At 51.3% G+C, this 6,877-nt stretch overlaps 1 protein-coding gene across 3 annotated transcripts in view; it reads right to left on the reverse strand.

Moving 5' to 3' along the window:
- The window catches only part of Pik3cd (phosphatidylinositol-4,5-bisphosphate 3-kinase catalytic subunit delta), a 49,560-nt gene extending 43,461 nt beyond the window's left edge, over positions 1-6,099 (reverse strand). For 2 of the 3 annotated variants that reach the window (XM_021200669.1, XM_021200667.1), the window contains exon 1: positions 5,945-6,099. The gene's annotated coding sequence lies outside the window, so the exon portion shown is untranslated. The remainder of the gene's footprint in view (positions 1-5,944) is intronic. The other variant, XM_029539788.1, reaches the window with a different exon arrangement.
- Between the last annotated feature and the right edge of the window lie 778 nt (positions 6,100-6,877).

The following is a 6,877-nucleotide window of genomic DNA, read 5'->3' on the forward strand; positions in this document are numbered from 1 at the left end:
CTGGCTGTCCTGGAACTCACTTTGTAGACCAGGCTGGCCTCCAACTCAGAAATCCACCTGCCTCTGCCTCCCGAGTGCTGGGATTAAAGGCATTCGCCACCACGCCCGGCGGGATTCGAGTTTTTTATAGCCCCCTAGCTGTCCTAGAATTCACTCTGTAGATCAGGCTGGCCTCAAACTCAGAAATCCACCTGCCTCTGCCTCCCAAGTGCTGGGATTAAAGGTGTGTGCCACCATTGCCGGGTCCAGCAAAATTATTTTTAAAGAGCAGATGAAGCTGAAACCCAGTTCTGTGCTGGAGGCTGCCACTCAGCGAGAGAGCTTGGCTCCCAGGAAAAGCCTGGGCTCCACACTCTGTAGAGTAATCCTGCCCTGCCCTGCCCTGCCCTGCCCTGCGTGAGGACTGCCACATCCTCACCCTGGTGGGTCTGTCATCCCTTCCATGTTACGAACACACTGCTCCAGCCTCCACAACAAGAAAAGCAATGTCCCCTGTAGAGTGGCTCCTGGAGAACCTCTGATGCCATCATGGTCCCTCTTGCTTCCTGCAGACTTCAGTAACGGGGGCTCCCCAGTTCCCTTCAAACACCACAAGCCACGTCTCATGAAATCTCTGTCAGGCAAATCACAGTCCCCAAGGAGGACATGGGAACTCAGCGGCAAAGAGAGGGGCTACTGTCACCTCCTCTGGCCATAGAGAAGGCACCAAGCCAGCAGGTGCTGAGACTGAGAGGGTTACAGGAAAGAGAAGGACGGAAGCGTACACAGTGTCTCCCATCCCTCCCCGGGAGTCCCATACATGTCACTCAGCAGGACAGACTAGAAAGCTGATGCTAGTCACAACGCGGGGGAAGGGAAGCAGGGGGGATACTTGGGACAGCAGCTCAGCAAAGGTCGCTGGGAGCTGAAATACCAGCCTAAGGTCACCCTGCAGAAGAGACAGGGCAGGGCAGGAGTGGGAAGACGACACCAGCTTCTTCCTTGGAAAACTTACACAGAATACTCCCTTTGCTCTGGTGAGCTGGCCGGTGCCTCTCAAGGGTGAACTGCCCTCGAATCTCGCCATTGATTGAAAAAAAAAAAAAAGTTTGTGTTTGGAGTATATGAGTATATGAGTGTGTGTGTATGTGTGTGTGTGTGTGTGTGTGTCCACCTTATTTTAAAACAGGGTATTATTTATTTTTGGTTTTTCGAAACAGGGTTTCTCTGTATAGCCACAGATGTCCTGGAACTCACTCTGTAGACCAGGTTGGGCTTGAACTCATAGACCCACCTGCCTCTGCCTCCAGGATACTGGGATTAAAGGTGTGCACCACCACCACCTGGCAAGACAGGGTATTATTATTTAATATTTTTAATTTTTTTGCTGGGTAGAAATGATGTACAACTTTCACCCCAGCACTTGGGAGGCAGAGGCAGGTGGATCTCAAAGTTCGAGGCCAGCCCGGTCTACAGAGTGACTTCCAGGACAGCCAGGGCTACACAGAGAAACCCTGTCTTGAAAAACGAAAAACAAAACAACAACCAAAAAAGAAAGAAATGAAAATCAGAAGATTTTTTTAAAAATTGATATGGATGTGTCTGAGAGTGTACGCCATGAGTTCAGAGCCCGTGGAAGCCAGAAGGGGCTTTGGCTCCTCTGGCGGAGGTAGTTACAGGGTGCTGTGAGCTGTCCCAGGTGGGTGCTGGAAACCAAACTCTAGAAGAGAATGAGTGCTGTGCTTCCCTGACCCATCTCTCCAGCCCCCTATTATTATTATTATTATTATTATTATTATTATTATTATTATTATTATTATTTTATATGTGCATGGTGTGGGACATGCCGCAGCACACACGTGGAGGTCAGAATATGTTGGGGTCTCCCACCTCCACTAATCACTCTCCCTCAAAACGCCAGCCCCGTACAGGCGCATAGGCATACCAGAAAGTTGCTGTGTTTCCACCACCTACCGAGAGGACCACCTCAGATCTCCCAGAATGCAGCATCCTTGGAACCACCTACGTCAACCGACACTCATCCCCGCCTCAATCCTCTGACCCGCCTACGATCCTCGGACCCGCCTACAATTGGACCGCTGCCAGCAACTTCAAAAGACTAAAAGAGGGGGCTGGGATTTTTTCATGTTACTTAAACAGAGTCCGGTTATTAAAAATCGAGCCTTGATCAGAGTCTTGTCTAGGCTCAATTTCCTTTCACAGCCTATTCCCTTTTAGAATAGTCTCGCCCTTCAGGACGAACCTAGACGGAGTGTTTCCGCGGGAACACTAAAGAATACATCTTTGGGGCTGGTGAGATGGCTTAGCGGGTAAGAGCACTGACTGCTCTTCCGAAGGTCCCAAGTTCAAATCCCAGCAACCACATGGTGGCTCACAACCACCCATAATGAGTTCTGGTGTGTCTGAAGTCAGCTACAGTGTATAACAATAAATAAATCTTTTTAAAAAAAAAAAAAAAAAAAGAATACATCTTTGTGGAGACAGTTTCCTCCTTCTCCATTTATCTGGAGTCTGGGTCATCATGCTTGCATCTTTGGGCAGCAAGCCCCTTCTCCTGCAGAGCCATCATGCCAGCCCAAGACAGGGATTCCCTTGGCCTAGAGCTCACCAGTTAGGTATTTATTTATCAGCAGTCTTTGTATTTATTCCCACTGTTGGGACTGTTACACACCTTGGATGGTTTTCATTGTTGTTTCTGAACACGGGCTCTTTGGCTAGTACTCAGGTAAAGTGTGCTCCACCGAACCATCTCCTCCGCTCTGGAGAAAGGATTTTTGCATATATAAGTTAATGAATGACTTTATGACTAATGGCTTTAATTAGTTAAAGGACTTTAACTAATGAAGTTCAAAATGACTTCCTGCTACAAGGGTTCTTACAAGAGGCACAACTGCCACACATACTGGAGGAGATAACCATATGAGGACAGAGGCCTATGAGCCAAGGCCTCTTGAAGCCATTGGCAGCTAGGAGAGGCAAGGTCTACCCTAAGGTCCTGGAGGAGACTCGGACCTGCTGGGACTCTGACTTCAAACTTCTGGTTCCTGAATAGATTTCTGTTTGTTGGGTTTTTTGTTTTTTGTTTTTTAATGTATAGTTCTTATTTTATTTATTTATTGGTCTTTTGAGACAGGGTTTCTCATGTAGCCCTGGCTGTCCTGGAACTCACTCTGTAGACCAGGCTGGCCTCGAACTCTCAATGATCAGCCTGCCTCTGCCTCCCAAGTGCTAGGAGTCCTGCGCCACCACTGCTGGCTGTGTGCAATTTAACATACAGGTCAATAGATGATTGTGAGCAACCGTTCCTTTTATCAATATGGATACTGAGACTAGAACACACAAAAGGCACATAGGGACACAGCAGCCAGGAGAACCAGAATCTGTTGTCTTTAAGGCTCCAAACTGTTGATCCTTTGGTACAGCTGCCACAGGAACCAACATGGCATCCCAATAGGACCTGAACCCCAAGCAAGGTGCTCCCCTTTTGGGTCTCTCCTCCGTTCCCCATTCCCAGTGCTCCCTACCCTCCTCCTTCAATTCTGTGAAAATGGAATTACTTTCCCCTCAGGAGTGGAGCTCCTAGCTGTAGCTGCCACATCCATCAGGGGCCAGCAGGTCACACCCAGCACCTTCCCCAGCGCCCTTCTCAGGCAGCAGCCTGACCCTCAGCCATCCTCAAAGCCTCAAGGGTTTGCATGCATATTCAACCGGAAGGGGAACTTTCTCAGGCCCCAGGGACGGCCCTGGCCCTGGGGGAGAGCAGAGCACACCCCACAGAAAGTCACACACACGGTGTTTGGGTGCAAAGAGAGCTCGGGGAGGTTCCCGGTTGATGGCTTTTTTCCACCTTGAAACCGGCAAGCATTTTTGTTATGACAGCTGGGGAATTCCACAATGACCATTCAGTCTGATCGTTGAACAGCAGAACCAAGCAGAGATCTGCAGTGAGCGCCGATTCCAGATAAAGCTGGTGAATCTCTCACTGCCATAGCAAGCCAGGCTCCTGCTGTCCTCTAAGCTACTCATTCATTACTGTAACACTTGCCCTGCTCAGGGCTCTCCTTGCCCATCCCCCAGGGGCACTCGCCTTCCGGACCAGCCCTACTATCAGACCTCTTGGGAAGCACGGTTCCCTGGGGAGTCACGGAAGCATTCTTCAGGTCCCATCTAAATGAGACATTTGCTGGGGCGCTGGACCCACAGAGGGGAACTGCTCCCAGCAACAATAATTTTGAAAAGAGCAGCCAAAGGCAGAATTGCTTCATACAGTGTACATTCACTTCCCTCTAGTGCAGATGAAGAAAAACACAGAAAAGCAGGAAGCAACCCCTCGGCAACAAGGACCAAACCGCCTCCTCTATTTGTGGACCCCAGCCCCTCCCACCCCCACCCGCAGAAGCCTGCAGTCTCCCTACCCGCCTTGTTCTTAGCATAACCTCTAGTCCTGGTGAGACCTTAGTGAGCATCAGTTCTGATGCAGCTGAGCAGAGAAGGGATGGAACCCACAGCAAACTTGTGTGTCAGCGGGGCAAGTTTGTAGGAGAATGTCCCTATGGTAGAATTCTACAGCCAAGAACCAACACTGCGGGGGGGGGGGGGAAACCTGTGGTATCAGGGATGAGAACAGGGATTATGTCCTTACTTGGCAAGTCCCTTTGGAGAGAGTGAGCCACTCCTGACTGGGGAATTTCAACCTCAATCTCTCGCTCTCCCTCCCCCCACTCATCCCACATACACCAAAGACTGTGGCATTTGGGGGGGGGGCTGCTTCTTCTTCTTTTTTTTTTGTTTTTTCGAGACAGGGTTTCTCTGCGTAGTCCTGGAATTCACTTTGTAGACCAGGCTGGCCTCGAACTCAGAAATCCGCCTGCCTCTGCCTCCCAGCCTGCTTCTTTCAAGCTCCACTGACTGGTGAGGCTGCAAGCTGACAGGTCCCTACTCCTGGCAGAGCCTGAACCCAATGGACTGCTCAGAGGACCCCACATTCCATCTGCAAACTGGAGGGATTTTTAAGGGAGCTAGATGAGCCCCCCCCCCCGTATGTCACACCCTGACATTGCAAAGCCCATCCCCAGCCTCTACTCCCACCCCAGAGTACCCATGACCTCCTCTGCCGTTAGTCCTGTCCTGGGTTCTGGAGTCTCTACCTGTCGGCCACTTTAGAAGTACTCCTATCCCCTGGTCCTACATAAGGTCATGTTGGTCTCCCTATCTCTTAAGGATGAGGTGCAGAGGAGGAAGTATAAATAAGAACAGGAAACTAAACTTTAAAAAAAAAGCCCCATTCAGGCTGATTTACCGGCAAGAGTATTTTTTAAAAAAAAAAAGTCCGGAAATGCAAAGCTGGAGGCGGTTTTGCCGCCGTAACCCAGGCTCAGCCACAGATCTGTAGTGATCTAACTCTCGCCTGGGTCCAAAACTCTGCGGCAAGCTGCACAGGCAGTGGGGAGAGAGAGGGAAGGAGGGCCCAGAAACGTCAGTGTCTGCCCCTAGCCAGTCCTGACCCTCCCTGAAAAGGCTGAGATGACCGCAGGGCTAGGTGGCAGAGGATCTTGACGCTCTCCTGTCCCCGCGCCTGGACTGGCAAACCCAGTGATCCTGCTCCAGCTCAGCCTCACCGCACTACCCGAACCCCTAGAACATAACACGGATCTCACTGCCCGCTGGAGAGCCTCTGTCCGGAGATTCGGGTGCACAGAGACAGGTGTAAGGGAGATGCTGGTACAGGGCACATCCTAAACCCCAGGGAAGCTCAGGCCTGGGTCGCCGCAGACCGGCTCAGAGCGATCCACTGCCCCCTTGTCAGACGCCAGGAGGCGCCCAAAGTCAAGGCGCGCACTGGGTGTGCGTGCTGGGAGCGTGTGAGAGAGCGGCCCCGAACCCCCTCGCCACCTTCCGACCCAGTCTTCTCACCTCGGCAATAAATCCCGTGGAGAGCACTTACCGGTCCAGCAGCTGGGCCCGCGGAGCTGGCAGCCCCAAGGCAAGGAGCGAGTGAGCCAGAGGCGGGGCGCTCAGCGGGACAGGCCCGCCTACTGACAGCCCGCACACTCCACTTCCCACTTTGTTTCCTTTCTACAGATAACAGGAAAAACAACTGGTCCCCTATGCCTCTCCAGCCCCGCCCCAAGCCCAGCGAGCCCTGCGAGGGTAACGCCGCAGGTGCCTTCCGAACCCCCCGCTCTTCAAAAACAAAGTCTTCTCTTGATGCAAAGGCACACTGCCAAATAAAGGTCTGGAGAGCCCTGAGCATCGCCACAGTCACTCAGAAAACAACAACAAAGCAAAACCAAAACCTAGACAAGCTAAGAGTACTGCAGGAGGAGTGGCTACTGTCCTAGGCGCTCTAGATGCCAATGCAGAAGAGTGACAGAGACAGCCTACAAGTCTCAAAGATCCTTTAAGAACATTAGCCAGGCATGGTTGCTCTAGCATTGAATCTCAGCACTTGGGAGGCAGAGGCACGTAGTTCTCTGAGTTCAAGGCCAGCCTGGTCTACAGAGTGAGTTCCAGGACAGCCAGGGCTACACAGAGAAACCCTGTCTCGAAAAACAAAAAACAAACAAACAAACAAGAACATCAGTGGTTGCTGGGTGTGGTGGAGCAGACTCTAACCCCAGCACTAGGGACACAGAGAGCCAAGCGGGTCTCTGTGAACGTGAGGCATCCTGTTCTACAGAGTGACTTCCAGACCAGCAAGGGCTACATAGTGAGCCTGTCTCCAGTAAACAAACAAACAAACAAACAGCGTGGACAGCTAGGCTTCCTGTAATCGCCAGAGCTTCCTACCTTTCTTGATCACCTGGGGAGGGTGAGGCTAGCTTAGCTCACTTGATCCTTTTCAACTTGGGCTGGGAACTAAAGCACTTTAAAAGAA

Source organism: Mus pahari, chromosome 6 (genome assembly GCF_900095145.1).
Source record: "Mus pahari chromosome 6, PAHARI_EIJ_v1.1, whole genome shotgun sequence".
In the NCBI taxonomy this organism is placed as follows: domain Eukaryota; kingdom Metazoa; phylum Chordata; class Mammalia; order Rodentia; family Muridae; genus Mus; species Mus pahari.